At 48.4% G+C, this 16,380-nt stretch overlaps 1 protein-coding gene across 2 annotated transcripts in view; it reads left to right on the top strand.

Annotated features, from left to right (window-relative positions):
* The window catches only part of LOC134910449 (rho-associated protein kinase 2-like), a 210,723-nt gene that overhangs the window by 106,427 nt on the left and 87,916 nt on the right, over positions 1-16,380 (top strand). Inside the window, exon 1 of one of the 2 annotated variants that reach the window (XM_063918493.1) lies at positions 14,201-14,288. The exons of the other annotated variant lie outside the window; for it this stretch is intronic. The gene's annotated coding sequence lies outside the window, so the exon portion shown is untranslated. Of the gene's footprint in view, positions 1-14,200; positions 14,289-16,380 lie in introns of those variants that run through there. 2 annotated transcript variants of the gene reach the window in all.

Raw genomic sequence — 16,380 nt, 5'->3', positions numbered from 1 at the left:
TTATAATAATAATACAATTATGGATGGACGGACTGCCTGCCGACTGCCGACACAGAGGTAGCCACAGCCGTGAACTACCGCACTGTACACTGGTTGATAAAGAGATAGTAGTATACTCGTAACAACTAGTATGACACTATGACGACGGTATAAAGAATGAAAAAAAAACCACGGTTAGGTGGTATATATTATAATAATAATACAATTATGGATGGACGGACTGCCTGCCGACTGCCGACACAGAGGTAGCCACAGCCGTGAACTACCGCACTGTACACTGGTTGATAAAGAGATAGTAGTATACTCGTAACAACTAGTATGACACTATGACGACGGTATAAAGAATGAAAAAAAAACCACGGTTAGGTGGTATATATTATAATAATAATACAATTATGGATGGACGGACTGCCTGCCGACTGCCGACACAGAGGTAGCCACAGCCGTGAACTACCGCACTGTACACTGGTTGATAAAGAGATAGTAGTATACTCGTAACAACTAGTATGACACTATGACGACGGTATAAAGAATGAAAAAAAAACCACGGTTAGGTGGTATATATTATAATAATAATACAATTATGGATGGACGGACTGCCTGCCGACTGCCGACACAGAGGTAGCCACAGCCGTGAACTACCGCACTGTACACTGGTTGATAAAGAGATAGTAGTATACTCGTAACAACTAGTATGACACTATGACGACGGTATAAAGAATGAAAAAAAAACCACGGTTAGGTGGTATATATTATAATAATAATACAATTATGGATGGACGGACTGCCTGCCGACTGCCGACACAGAGGTAGCCACAGCCGTGAACTACCGCACTGTACACTGGTTGATAAAGAGATAGTAGTATACTCGTAACAACTAGTATGACACTATGACGACGGTATAAAGAATGAAAAAAAAACCACGGTTAGGTGGTATATATTATAATAATAATACAATTATGGATGGACGGACTGCCTGCCGACTGCCGACACAGAGGTAGCCACAGCCGTGAACTACCGCACTGTACACTGGTTGATAAAGAGATAGTAGTATACTCGTAACAACTAGTATGACACTATGACGGTATAAAGAATGAAAAAAAAACCACGGTTAGGTGGTATATATTATAATAATAATACAATTATGGATGGACGGACTGCCTGCCGACTGCCGACACAGAGGTAGCCACAGCCGTGAACTACCGCACTGTACACTGGTTGATAAAGAGATAGTAGTATACTCGTAACAACTAGTATGACACTATGACGACGGTATAAAGAAAGAAAAAAAAATACCACGGTTAGGTGGTATATATTGTAATACAATTATGGATGGACGGACTGCCTGCCGAGTTCCGACTGCCGACACAGAGGTAGCCACAGCCGTGAACTACCGCACTGTACTGTGTCTGCTGCTAATATAGACTGGTTGATAAAGAGATAGTATACAATACATACAACAATATACTACTATACTGGTGGTCAGGCACTGGTCACCACTAGTCACACTGGCAGTGGCACTCCTGCAGCAAAAGTGTGCACTGTTTAATTTTAAATTAATATAATATTATGTACTCCTGGGGGCTCCTGCTATAACAACCTGCAGTGCTCCCCAGTCTCCCCCACAATTATTATAAGCTTTGCCTTTTATACATTGATGTGCAGCACACTGGGCTGAGCTGAGTGCACACAGACTGAGTCACACTGTGTGACTGGCTGCTGCTGTGTATCGTTTTTTTTCAGGCAGAGAACGGATATAGCAGAGAACGGATATATTAAAATAAATAAAAGTTAACTAACAACAACTGCACTGGTCACTGTGGTAAACTCTGTCTGACTCTGCACAATCTCTCTCTCTCTTCTAATCTAATTTCTAATGGAGAGGACGCCAGCCACGTCCTCTCCCTATCAATCTCAATGCACGTGTGAAAATGGCGGCGACGCGCGGCTCCTTATATAGAATCCGAGTCTCGCGAGAATCCGACAGCGTCATGATGACGTTCGGGCGCGCTCGGGTTAACCGAGCAAGGCGGGAGGATCCGAGTCTGCTCGGACCCGTGAAAAAAACATGAAGTTCGTGCGGGTTCGGTTTCAGAGAAACCGAACCCGCTCATCTCTATGAACTACCCGAAAAATCGGGAGAGTATGTGTATCAGTAAGGGGGAAATACTATGCCGTTCCTTTTATCTTCCGTCGCTTTTAGGTACATTTAAGATTCACAACTAGCATTAAACAACATGATTTCCTGCTGTTGTGGTCCTGTGATTTTCAGCTATTGTCATGCTATAATTACATTTCATCAACAGATTAAACATGAGAGGATAACCAGTACGTTTTCATTTGCTGGTGTTTACAGTTCACAGGACCTCGTATCCAAGAGAAAGAAAATGCAGTAAATCCTTTGATGCCCCTAGTGTCTTTTGTGTAATGTTGTGTAACTCCTAGATAAACCTTTTGTAGACACAAGCAAAGGCATTCACAGAGTGTGCCAGCCTGCGCTTGCTGGATTAAATGTTGAAGGAATACTAAACCCTACTTAAAATGGAAACACAGAGGCAGATTCAATTAAACCCTGTGGCTAATTGTCAGCCCTGAGCTGTTTGCATTCCGCACGTGAAGCCCCAAATGGTGCACTTGATGCAAATTTTTGCTTGCAGCCTCAAGAGCTGTGAGGAAAATTCTGCATTAAGGTGGTCATTCCGAGTTGATCGCAGCCAGCAACTTTTTGCTGCTGCTGCTGCGATCAACTAGTCTACGCCTATGGGGGAGTGAATTTTAGCTTAGCAGGGCTGCGATCGCTTGTGCAGCCCTGCTAAGCTAAAAAAAATTCAAGCAGAAATAGACTAGGACTATACCTACTTACCCTGTGCGATGGATCCAGCGATGATGGGGCTGGTTTTGACGTCACTCCTCCGCCCTCCGTTCTGCTGGACACACCTGCATTATACTCACCACTCCCCGAAAATGGCTCCAAACGGTCCGGATCCGCCCTGGCACACATCCTTCCTGTCAATCTTCTTTGTGGTCGGCTCTGCGACTGCTTCCTTTGTAAGTCGCAACGTAACACGGCGACCCCTGTCGCCGGACAACGTTGTGCACGTGCACTGCGCCCGCCGTGCATGCGCATTCCGCACCCGTTCGCACCGCAGCGATAAACCGCTGCGTGCAAAAGGGTTGGAATGACCCCCTAAATGCGCTCTCTGGGGTTTAATGTGTGGGGTAACCCAAAGTTTCTACCACTTAGCACAGAATCTATGGGTCAATGCACATTACCCGCGGGGTTCACTGCATGGGGAAAGACTGTGCATGCGATGTGGTGGCAAAAATGGCCATTTTTAGGGGGTGTATCTGAAATCAGCTGTGATCATGGCATCTGTGTCGCTACTGTCCCGGCCAGTCTGCGTAGCCATATACAGTACCTGTTCAAGCATTCGATGTTCCTTGTTGTTGCATGTAGCCTACGAAGGTATACGCAGGTGCGAATGGGTTTGCGATGACTCCGATGGGTGGCTCTTGTCATTTTTGGACGGCAGCTTCACTTGCTAAGATTAGCAGTTCCGTAGCCTACACAATTGCAACTGTATAAGCGTACAACTCTGAATTAGGCCCTGTGAGTATACGGCTGCCTTATAATCGGTTAGAATGGTTCATAATGAATTCATAGGCTGCATTCTACTGAATGTTAGTTTAGATCATTCAATGGGTAAAATGTAGAAGCCTGTAATATGCATGAGCCGGCACTATTCCCACGATAGTCACTAGACTTAAAGCATCAATTGCTTTAAAGGCAAATCCAACCTGAAAAATTTTAAAAAGTTAAACCCACCGCTGTTCCTCATGTGTATACAGTAGGCCCAAATTCTTGTTCTTAACAACAGAGAGAATGGGGGCTACATGTAAGTTGGATACTGGGGGTGTGGGTTACTTTCCAAAAGGTGGAAATGGTCCTTAAAATACAGTTTTAGCTAACATGAACCTGTTTGATAGAGATCATGGCGAAAGCTGAGATTACAGCATTGCATACTTGCCTACCCTCCTGGAACAGCCGGGAGGCTGCTGAAAATTGAGAGGCGCTCCCAGCCCCCTGGAAAGGCGGGCAAGTCTCCCGCACCCCCATCCAGCAGCTTGCACCGCCTGCCAGCCTCTCGCCCCCCCCCCAAAAAAAAAAACAACCCTTCCGTGGCTGCTTACTTACAAGGCACAAGAGGGTGCCTGAATCGCATCGTCATAGTCCCACCCAGTGGCAGAACTACTTGCACTGGGGCCCGCCACTGTCCAGGGGTCCAAAGCCAACGCGGCATGTAATGAGTCAAGCTGACTCATTACTTGCCGCTGTCCGCCGCCCACAGAGGAGAGGAGCGCTGCGCCATGGGGAGGGAAGGTGGAGGAGGGAGCCGCATCAGGGCAGTGTAATTGGTGGAGGCGCTGCTGCTGTCCCTCTCCTTCACCACAGGCTGCCCTCCGCCGCTGTGAATGCTGGGAAGCGCATCCCAGCATTTACAGCGGAGGAGGGCAGCCTATGGTGAAGGAGAGGGACAGCAGCAGCAGCGCCTCCACCAATTACACTGCGCTGCTGTGGCTCCCCCCTCCACCTCCCTCCTCCTTCTTCTCCCCTGCTCGGGATCATCATCCGCCATCAAGCTGCACCGAGGAGCCTGACTGCCAGCGGAGACAGTAAGTATAATCTTTTCTTTCTTTCTTTCTTTCTTTCTTTCTTTCTTTCTTTCTTTCTTTCTATCTGTCTGTCTGCCTTAATGTGTAAAAAGGGGACGCTGTCTGCCGTAATGTGTAAAAAGGGGGACTGGCTGCCTTAATGTGTAAAAAGGGGACGCTGTCTGCCGTAATGTGTAAAAAGGGGACGCTGCCTGCCGTAATGTGTAAAAAAGGGGGCGCTGTCTGCCGTAATGTGTAAAAAGGGGGGCGCTGTCTGCCGTAATGTGTAAAAGGGGCTCTACCTGGTGTAGTGGTGCTACTGTGCGGCGTAGTTTGAATAATGGAGACTACTGTGCAATTGGTATTATTTTGTGGCCACGCCCCTGTTTTACATAGAGGGGGGGCTCCGATGCCGTTTCTTGCACACAGCGCTAAAATTTCTAGTTACGGCACTGTTGCTAGGTATCCATTTCCCTGGCCCTGAGCAGGTCCCCCTCACCAGATCCTGTCCAGGGGTGAGGGGGTGGACATGGATGGGATGGGGGAAGCCCAAAGCATTTTGTCGCACCTGGGCCCACTGCTCGCTAGTTCCGCCACTGGTCCCACCCCCTCCAATACAATGCCTGTTCTCTCAGCACTGTATAGCAGGGGATGCAGCTATGATTGATAACATGATTGTGCTGTCAGGCTCCCCCCCACAGTCCACCTATGTGGCCGACACACCCCTTATGCATTGACTAGGCTGCCCCCTCCTAGTCCGCACTGATGTAGATCTGTATACATTATGCATGAACAAAATCATATTTATTTGCATTTAAGCTATTGCCTTTCAAGAAATGGTGCGGCAGCCATTTTCCCAGTGATTTATGCATGTGTGTGGACTATGGATGGCCATCGACCATCGATGTTTACAAAGCATTGATTTTTTTAAACAGTATTTACTACTTTCACCATCGATGGCAGATCATTAGATAGTGTTCTGCCATTGATGGTGAGGAGTGGGGCCGATGGCGATGCACTGCACTGTGCCTGGAGTCAGGGGTAGATAGATGCTGCCTTGGCCAGACGTACCTCACCTCCTGGCTCCACTCATTGCTGCCGGGATACAGTAACGGAGGGGAGGGGAAGGGAAGGCATAGCGGCTGCTATTAGTCAGCACGTCACCAACCCCGCCCCAGTCCAACCTCTCCCAGCTCCCGTCCTCCCTCTCCCCACCCACTGTGTCTATCACTCAGTGGGAGACTGTGTGCAGCCAGCCGCCGGGGAAGCTACACCACGCATGCGCAGATGTAACTATTGCTTGCAGAGACGTTCTCCAGCATAGCCTCTTCTGCCCATGCGTGGCTATTCGATACCAGGAACCATCGATGGTAGATGATAGCATATTTTATAACCATCGATGGTACCGATGGCCATCCCTAACGTGGTCACCATGTTTAAGGAGACCTGCGCATGCTCAGTAGATTGTGGTACAGTGCCATAGTCTACAAACTTGCGCCCGCTGCTAGATAGGAGAGAGCCCATTGAGACATCACACGGGGCCCCCTCCTCTTTTAATGTACCCCTGCTGCCTGCTAAATATTTTCCATAGAAAGCAATAGCTAGTTCATTTCTGGATAGAAAAAGTGTACAGTACAGCATATGGCAAAGGTTTCTTACACAACCTCATTTACAAATAGTATTCCAGGAATAATATAGATTAAACCTAAGTGGAAAAATCATGGATTTGATTGATAACAAATATGCAATTTAAAAATTCCCATCTGGAGTGGTGACTTTGGGGGAGATGTCTCAAACCTTAGAGACAGATAAAGTGGAGTTTACCCATATCAATCAATCAATCAATCAATCAATCAATCAGCTTCTCGCTATCATTTACCTAGCATAATGTATAAAATGACAAAGGTTGATTAGTTACTTTGGGTGGCTTCTCCACTGCATCTCTTTCTAAGGTTTGATACATCTCCCCCTATTACTCCAGAAAGTGACAAGAAAATTGGTACCTAAGATAATGTGGTGTGGTTGGTCTTGGGGGAATTGTGTACTCTGCAGGGTGTGATAGCTGTCAGTGAACCAGCTTATCAGTCTAGCAAAGTATTTTGTTTCATGAGCTTTACACTAGTAAAGAAAACCATAACATGCCATGGCAGAGAAGCATGGTTTGACCTATTAAACTTATTTTTCTTAGCAAGGGAAGTTTAGTAAGAAATATAAGAACAGATTTAACAATTAGTGATATTCTTGTTATGACTCGTTAGGTATGATAAATTGTGCTCAAACCAATCAGCTTCTGTCATGTGTTTGAAAAATAACAGTTGGGAGCTGGGGAACTATTTATCATTCCTTGATAACAAGAATATCACTCGTTGTTAAATCTGCCCCATAGACTGGTAAGAATGTGCATGAGGCAGACTCGTTGTCTTGAAACTGAGGGAGTGACAGTCTAGATCTGGGCAATCTGGCTGGTTCAGGGGCAGAATCCCAGGTGCAAAAAATAAGAATTTACTCACCGGTAATTCTATTTCTCGTAGTCCGTAGTGGATGCTGGGGACTCCGTCAGGACCATGGGGAATAGCGGCTCCGCAGGAGACAGGGCACAAAATTTAAAAGTTTGACCACTAGGTGGTGTGTACTGGCTCCTCCCCCTATGACCCTCCTCAAAGCCTCAGTTAGGATACTGTGCCCGGACGAGCGTACACAATAAGGAAGGATTTTGAATCCCGGGTAAGACTCATACCAGCCACACCAATCACACCGTACAACTTGTGATCTGAACCCAGTTAACAGTATGATAAGGTAGGAGCCTCTGAAAAGATGGCTCACAACAATAAACAACCCGATTTTTTTGTAACAATAACTATGTACAAGTATTGCAGACAATCCGCACTTGGGATGGGCGCCCAGCATCCACTACGGACTACGAGAAATAGAATTACCGGTGAGTAAATTCTTATTTTCTCTGACGTCCTAGTGGATGCTGGGGACTCCGTCAGGACCATGGGGATTATACCAAAGCTCCCAAACGGGCGGGAGAGTGCGGATGACTCTACAGCACCGAATGAGAGAACTCCAGGTCCTCCTTAGCCAGGGTATCAAATTTGTAGAATTTTACAAACGTGTTCTCCCCTGACCACGTAGCTGCTTGGCAGAGTTGTAATGCCGAGACCCCTCGGGCAGCCGCCCAAGATGAGCCCACCTTCCTTGTGGAGTGGGCATTGACAGATTTAGGCTGTGGCAGGCCTGCCACAGAATGTGCCAGTTGAATTGTGCTACAAATCCAACGAGCAATCGTCTGCTTAGAAGCAGGAGCACCCAGCTTGTTGGGTGCATACAGTATAAACAGCGAGTCAGATTTTCTGACTCCAGCCGTCCTTGAAATATATATTTTCAATGCTCTGACAACGTCCAGCAACTTGGAATCCTCCAAATCGCTAGTAGTCGCAGGCACCACAATAGGCTGGTTCAGGTGAAACGCTGATACCACCTTAGGCAGAAAATGAGGACGCGTCCTCAATTCTGCCCTGTCCGAATGGAAAATCAGATATGGGCTTTTATACGATAAAGCCGCCAATTCCGACACTCTCCTGGCTGAAGCCAGGGCCAGTAGCATGGTTACTTTCCATGTAAGATATTTCAAATCTACCGATTTGAGTGGCTCAAACCAATGGGATTTGAGAAAATCCAAAACTACATTGAGATCCCACGGTGCAACTGGGGGCACAACCGGGGGCTGTATATGTAGTACTCCTTTTACAAAAGTCTGGACTTCAGGAACTGAAGCCAATTCTTTCTGGAAGAAAATCGACAGGGCCGAAATTTGAACCTTAATGGACCCTAATTTGAGGCCCATAGATAATCCTGTTTGCAGGAAATGTAGGAATCGACCCAGTTGAAATTCCTCTGTCGGGGCCTTCCTGGCCTCACACCATGCAACATATTTTCTCCAAATGCGGTGATAATGTTGTGCAGTCACCTCCTTCCTGGCTTTGACCAGGGTAGGGATGACCTCTTCCGGAATGCCTTTTTCCCTTAGGATCCGGCGTTCAACCGCCATGCCGTCAAACGCAGCCGCGGTAAGTCTTGGAATAGACACGGTCCCTGCTGAAGCAGATCCCTTCTTAGAGGTAGAGGCCACGGATCTTCCGTGAGCATCTCCTGAAGTTCCGGGTACCAAGTCCTTCTTGGCCAGTCCGGAGCCACTAGTATCGTTCTTACTCCCCTTTGCCGTATAATTCTCAGTACCTTGGGTATGAGAGGCAGAGGAGGGAACACATACACTGACTGGTACACCCATGGTGTTACCAGAGCGTCCACAGCTATTGCCTGAGGGTCTCTTGACCTGGCGCAATACCTGTCCAGTTTTTTGTTGAGGCGGGACGCCATCATGTCCACCATTGGTCTTTCCCAATGGACTACAATCATGTGGAAGACTTCTGGATGAAGTCCCCACTCTCCCGGGTGAAGATCGTGTCTGCTGAGGAAGTCTGCTTCCCAGTTGTCCACTCCCGGGATGAACACTGCTGACAGTGCTATCACATGATTTTCCGCCCAGTGAAGAATCCTTGCAGCTTCTGCCATTGCCCTCCTGCTTCTTGTGCCGCCCTGTCTGTTTACGTGGGCGACTGCCGTGATGTTGTCCGACAGGATCAACACCGGCTGACCCTGAAGCAGAGGTTTTGCCAGGCTTAGAGCATTGTAGATTGCTCTTAGTTCCAGTATATTTATGTGAAGAGATGTTTCCAGGCTTGACCACACGCCCTGGAAGTTTCTTCCTTGTGTGACCGCTCCCCAGCCTCTCAGGCTGGCATCCGTGGTCACTAGGACCCAGTTCTGTATGCCGAATCTGCGGCCCTCTAACAGATGAGCACTCTGCAACCACCATAGCAGAGAGACCCTTGTCCTTGTCGACAATTTTATCCGCTGATGCATCTGCAGATGCGATCCGGACCATTTGTCTAGCAGATCCCACTGAAAAATTCGTGCATGGAATCTGCCGAATGGAATCGCTTCGTAAGAAGCCACCATTTTCGAAGAAGGATCATCATTTCGGCCATTACCTTGGTAAAGACCCTGGGTGCCGTGGACAATCCAAACGGCAGCGTCTGAAACTGATAATGACAGTTTTGTACCACGAACCTGAGGTACCCTTGGTGTGAAGGGCAAATTGGGACATGAAGGTAAGCATCCTTGATGTCCAAGGACACCATAAAATCCCCTTCTTCCAGATTCGCTATCACTGCTCTGAGTGACTCCATCTTGAACTTGAATTTTTGTATGTACAGGTTCAGAGATTTCAGATTTAGAATAGGTCTTACCGAGCCGTCCGGCTTCGGTACCACAAATAGCGTGGAGTAATACCCCTTTCCCTGTTGTAGAAGGGGTACCTTGATTATCACCTGCTGAGAATACAGCTTGTGAATGGCTTCCAATACCGTCGCCCTGTCTGAGGGAGACGTTGGCAAAGCAGATTTTAGGAACCGGCGAGGGGGAGACTTCTCGAATTCCAACCTGTAACCCTGAGATACTACCTGCAGGATCCAGGGGTCCACCTGCGAGTGAGCCCACTGTGCGCTGAAATTCTTGAGGCGACCCCCCACCGCCCCTGAGTCCGCTTGTAAGGTCCCAGCGTCATGCTGAGGCCTTTGCAGAAGCCGGGGAGGACTTCTGCTCCTGGGAAGGGGCTGCTTGCTGCAGTCTCTTACCCTTTCCTTTGCCTCGGGGCAAATATGAATGTCCTTTTGTTCGCTTGTTCTTATAGGAACGAAAGGACTGCGGCTGAAAAGACTGCGTCTTTTTCTGCTGGGAGGGGACTTGAGGTAAAAAGGAGGACTTCCCGGCTGTTGCCGTGGCTACCAAATCCGATAGACCGACCCCAAATAATTCCTCCCCTTTTTACGGCAATACTTCCATATGCCGTTTGGAATCCGCATCGCCTGACCACTGTCGTGTCCATAGACTTCTTCTGGCAGATATGGACATCGCACTTACTCTTGATGCCAGAGTGCAGATATCCCTCTGTGCATCTCGCATATAAAGGAATGCATCCTTTAATTGCTCTATAGTCAATAAAATACTGTCCCTATCCAGAGTATCAATATTTTCAGTCAGGGAATCCGACCAAGCCACCCCAGCACTGCACATCCAGGCTGAGGCGATTGCTGGTCGCAGTATAACACCAGTATGTGTGTATATACTTTTTAGAGTATTTTCCAGCCTCCTATCAGCTGGATCCTTGAGGGCGGCCGTATCAGGAGACGGTAACGCCACTTGTTTGGATAAACGTGTGAGCGCCTTGTCCACCCTAGGGGGTGTTTCCCAGCGCGCCCTAACCTCTGGCGGGAAAGGGTATAACGCCAATAACTTCTTTGAAATTAGCAGTTTTTTATCAGGGGTAACCCACGCTTCATCACACACGTCATTCAATTCCTCTGATTCAGGAAAAACTACAGGTAGTTTTTTCAGACCCCACATAATACCCCTTTTTGTGGTACTTGCAGTATCAGAGATATGCAAAGCCTCCTTCATTGCCGTGATCATATAACGTGTGGCCCTACTGGAAAATACGTTCGTTTCTTCACCGTCGACACTAGATTCGGTGTCCGTGTCTGGGTCTGTGTCGACCGACTGAGGCAAAGGGCGTTTTACAGCCCCTGACGGTGTTTGAGACGCCTGTACAGGTACTAACTGGTTTGCCGGTCGTCTCATGTCGTCAACCGACTTTTGCAGCGTGCTGACATTATCACGTAATTCCATAAACAAAGCCATCCATTCCGGTGTCGACTCCCTAGGGGGTGACATCACCATTACCGGCAATTGCTCCGCCTCCACACCAACATCGTCCTCATACATGTCGACACACACGTACCGACACACAGCAGACACACAGGGAATGCTCTGATAGAAGACAGGACCCCACTAGCCCTTTGGGGAGACAGAGGGAGAGTTTGCCAGCACACACCAAAGCGCTATAATTATATAGGAACAACCTTATATAAGTGTTGTTTCCTTATAGCTGCTTAAATATATATAATATCGCCAAAAAATGCCCCCCCTCTCTGTTTTTTACCCTGTTTCTGTAGTGCAGTGCAGGGGAGAGCCTGGGAGCCTTCCTAGCAGCGGAGCTGTGTAGGAAAATGGCGCTGTGTGCTGAGGAGATAGGCCCCGCCCCCTATTCCGGCGGGCTCTTCTCCCGGTTTTTCTGAGACCTGGCAGGGGTGAAATACATCCATATAGCCTCATGGACTATATGTGATGTATTCTTTTTAGCCAGAAAGGTATTAACATTGCTGCCCAGGGCGCCCCCCCCAGCGCCCTGCACCCTCAGTGACCGCCGGTGTGAAGTGTGCCTGAGCGCAATGGCGCACAGCTGCAGTGCTGTGCGCTACCTCATGAAGACTGAAAAGCCTTCAGCCGCCGGTTTCTGGACCTCTTCTTACTTCGGCATCTGCAAGGGGGTCGGCGGCGCGGCTCCGGTGACCCATCCAGGCTGTACCTGTGATCGTCCCTCTGGAGCTAGTGTCCAGTAGCCTAAGAAGCAAATCCATCCTGCACGCAGGTGAGTTCACTTCTTCTCCCCTAGGTCCCTCGTTGCAGTGAGCCTGTTGCCAGCAGGACTCACTGAAAATAATAAAACTATCAAAACTTTTACTCTAAGCAGCTCTTTATGAGAGCCACCTAGATTGCACCCTGCTCGGACGGGCACAAAAACCTAACTGAGGCTTGGAGGAGGGTCATAGGGGGAGGAGCCAGTACACACCACCTAGTGGTCAAACTTTTAAATTTTGTGCCCTGTCTCCTGCGGAGCCGCTATTCCCCATGGTCCTGACGGAGTCCCCAGCATCCACTAGGACGTCAGAGAAATATGCTTTGGGCCCCTCACGAAAGAAGAATGAGGCAGTTAGTAGCAAGTTCCTATCAGTGCCTGTGGCATACTTGCCTACATTAGATTTCTCCTCTCTGGGAGAAGTCCGGACAGCAGGGACACTGCAGGAGACTTAAGGGGGTGGGGCCGGACTGTGACATCATCAAGCCCCGCCCCACACCAGAAAATGCCGCAATTTATGGGTCTGCGGGAAGGGGGCGTGGCTAAAATTACGCGATTTGTGTTATTTTAACCCCTTCCCCACCCGACGGACCAGCGAATACGGGAGATTATCTCTCCATCACTAGGGTGAGAGCAGGATGCGGGAGACCTGCCTACTCTTCCGGGGGTGCGGGGAGCTACCCAAAAAATCGTGAGCCTCCCGCAGCTTCTGGGAGAGTAGGCAAGTAGAGCCTGTGGCTATGTCCCCTCCACAGCAGCGTTTTTAACCACATGCATCTTTGTATGCCCCCAGTGTCTCACTGACATCCCCTCTTTGCAGCAGCATGTTCCCCACATCCCCACTACACAACATCACATCCCCCTATATGCTGTACTATATTACAACACTACATCACTGCACTGTATCCTCCCCATATGCTGCACTACATCACTACACTACATTCCGCCAACATGCAGTACTACATCACCACACTACAACCCCCTTACATACTGCACAATATCACTGAATTACATCCACCCCAATGCACTGCACTACATCACTACACTACACCCCCCTACACGCCGCACTATGGGGCAGATGTATTAACCTGGAGAAGGCATAAGGAAGTGATAAACCAGTAATAAGTGTAAGGTGATAAACGCACCAGCCAATCAGCACCAATATGTAAATTAACAGTTAGGACCTGATTGGCTGGTGCGTTTATTACCTTGCACTTATCACTGGTTTATCACTTCCTTATGCCATCTCCATGCTTAATACATCTGCCCCTATATCACTACACTACAACTCACCTTTCTCATACGTCCTAGAGGATGCTGGGGTCCACTTCATGACCATCGGGTATAGACGGTTCCGCAGGAGCCATGGGCACTCTTAAGAATTTTCAATGGGTGTGAACTGGCTCCTCCCTCTATGCCCCTCCTCCAGACCTCAGTTTTAGAAATGTGCCCAGGCAGACTGGATGCACTCTGAGGAGCTCTACTGAGTTTCTCTGAAAAGACTTATGTTAGGTTTTTTATTTTCAGGGAGAACTGCTGGCAACAGACTCCCTGCTTCGTGGGACTGAGGGGGCAGAAGTGGGAACCAACTTCCTGAAGAGTTTCATGGCTCTGCTTCTGGCTGACAGGACACCATTAGCTCCTGAAGGGAACTGAACGCTAGCTGTGCCTAGATGCTCACTCCCACAGCATGCCGTCACCCCCCTCACAGAGCCAGAAGTCAGAAGACAGGTGAGTAGAAGAAGACAGATCTTCTATCAAGAAAAGTGACGGCTGAGGTACAGCGCGGCTGGCGGGAGCGCAGCGCGCCATTGCTGCCCCCACACACAGGCACTGCCAGGGTGCAGGGCGCGCAGGGGGGGGGGGGCGCCCTGAGCAGCAAAAACACCTCTATAAACTGGCAAAAAGGGGGCATAAGACGTCCAGGCACAACCCATATGCCCACCAGTATAAATATTATGAAAAGTTTCTGAGGTAAAAAAGGCGGAGCTTCTTCCTCAGGCAGCCAGCACACTGCTCAGTGCCATGTTCTCTCCCCTCAGGCTGCAGAGACATCGCTGGTCCTCCTTCACTTCTGACTACAAGTATCAGGGTGCAAAACAGGGGGGGACAAGTGAATTTGGTGCTTTACAAGTGTGTTTTACTGTGTAAAAAGCGCTGCATGTCAGTGGGCATTCTGTGTTCACAGGCATTAGATACTGCGCTGGGGTTGTGAACTGGCTGCTCCTAAACTGTGTCCTTCTGACAGATTTTGCTGTGGGTCTGTCCCCTATAAGTCCCAGTGTGTCTGTGTGTGTGTTGTACACGTGTGTAAGACATGTCAGAGGCAGGGAGTTCCTCCCCGGAGGAAATCATTTTAGGGACACAGAAGTGTAATGGGTGGCGCTGCTGGCACACCAAGAGGCTGCATGGGTGAAAGAAATACGTGATAGTATGCATCATATCAATAGATTAGATAAGTCTGAATCTCATGCTGAGTGCTGGAGAAAATCTGTGGAGGATGTGATTTTTCAGGGCTCTGTTCTTCCATCTGCAGGCGACCCCTCTGGATCACATAAGAGACCATTTGCGAATATTGTGAATACTGATATCGACACGGACACTGATTCTTGTGTCGACGATAGTGACTCCAGAGAAATAGATAATAAATTGGCAAAAAATATACAATATATGATTGTGGCTATAAGGGAAGTTCTGGAAGTCACAGAAGCCACTCCTGTACCTCAGGAGAAGGCTTATTTCTATCAAGAAAAGAAATCTAAGGTCACTTTCCCTCCTTCCCACGAGCTTAATACACTCTTTGAAGGGATGTGAGTGAATCCCGAAAAGAAATTTCATATTCCCAAGAGAATTCAGATAGCTTATCCTTTCCCGGTGGAGGACAGGAAAAAATGTGAGTCACCCCGTGTTAGACAGTGCATTGTCCAGGTTGACAAAGAAGGTAATTCTCCCTGCACCTGGCACGGCTTCACTAAAAGAGCCGGCAGACTGAAAGATGGAAACTACATTGAAATCCATTTATGTTGCCAATGGTACGCTGCTCAGGCCCACAATTGCTTGCGCGTGGGTGAGTCGCGCTATTGAAAAATGGTCAGAAAGCGTGTCATCCGAAATTGACACGATTGATAAAGATGAGCCTTAAGTTAGGCAATATCAAAGACGCTGCCGTATACATGCTAGAAGCGATGAAAGATATTGGACTCTTGAGTTCACAAGCCGCTACCATGGCAGTATCGGCTCGGCGGGCATTGTGGATTCGCCAGTGGAATGCGGATGCAGGTTCCAAAAGAAATATGGAGGCTCTCCCATGTAAAGGTGAGGCCTTATTTGGTGATGGGCTGGATGAGTTAGTCTCGGCGGCTACTGCAGGTAAGTCAGCATTTTTGCCCTCTGCGCCTGCACCGGCAAAAAAGACATGTCACACGCACATGCAGTCCTTTCAGCCCAATAAATACAAAAAAGCGAGAGGTTCCCCCTTCTTTGCAGGTAGGGGAAGGGGAAAGGGAAAGAAGTCCACAGCAGCTTCAGGTTGCCAGGAGCAGAAGTCTACCCCTACTTCTGCCAAATCTTCAGCATGACGCTGGGGCTCCTTTGTGGGAGGCCGCTCGGGTGGGGGCACGTCTCAAACTGTTCAGCCAAGGTTGGATTCTGTCTGGCCTGGATCCCTGGGTTTTGCAAATAGTGTCCCAGGGATACAAGCTGGAGTTTCAAGACGTTCCCCCATGCCGATTTTTCAAATCGACCTTGCCAGCTTCTCTTCCAGAAAGGGAAGCAGTAACAGCGGCAATCCAAAAATTATGTCAGGATCAGGTTGTAGTCCTAGTACCTTTGTCACAACAAGGGGAGGGGTTTTATTCAAGCCTTTTTGTAGTTCCGAAGCCGGACGGCTCGGTCAGACCGATCCTAAACCTGAAAAATCTGAATCTCTACTTGAAACGATTCAAGTTCAAAATGGAATCACTGAGGGCAGTGATTTCCAGTCTGGAGGAGGGGGACTACATGGTGTCTGTAGACATAAAAGATGCTTACCTGCATGTTCCCATTTATCCTCCTCCCCAGGCTTATCCGAGATTCGCGGTTCAGGATTGCCATTACCAATTCCAGATGTTACCTTTCGGTCTCTCCACGGCGCCGAGGGTATTCACCAAGGTGATGGCGGAGATGATGGTTCTCCTGCGTCAAAA

The sequence above is a fragment of the Pseudophryne corroboree genome, chromosome 4, assembly GCF_028390025.1.
Source record: "Pseudophryne corroboree isolate aPseCor3 chromosome 4, aPseCor3.hap2, whole genome shotgun sequence".
NCBI classification, from domain to species: Eukaryota; Metazoa; Chordata; class Amphibia; order Anura; family Myobatrachidae; genus Pseudophryne; species Pseudophryne corroboree.
This window is presented reverse-complemented; position numbering and strand designations above follow the sequence as displayed.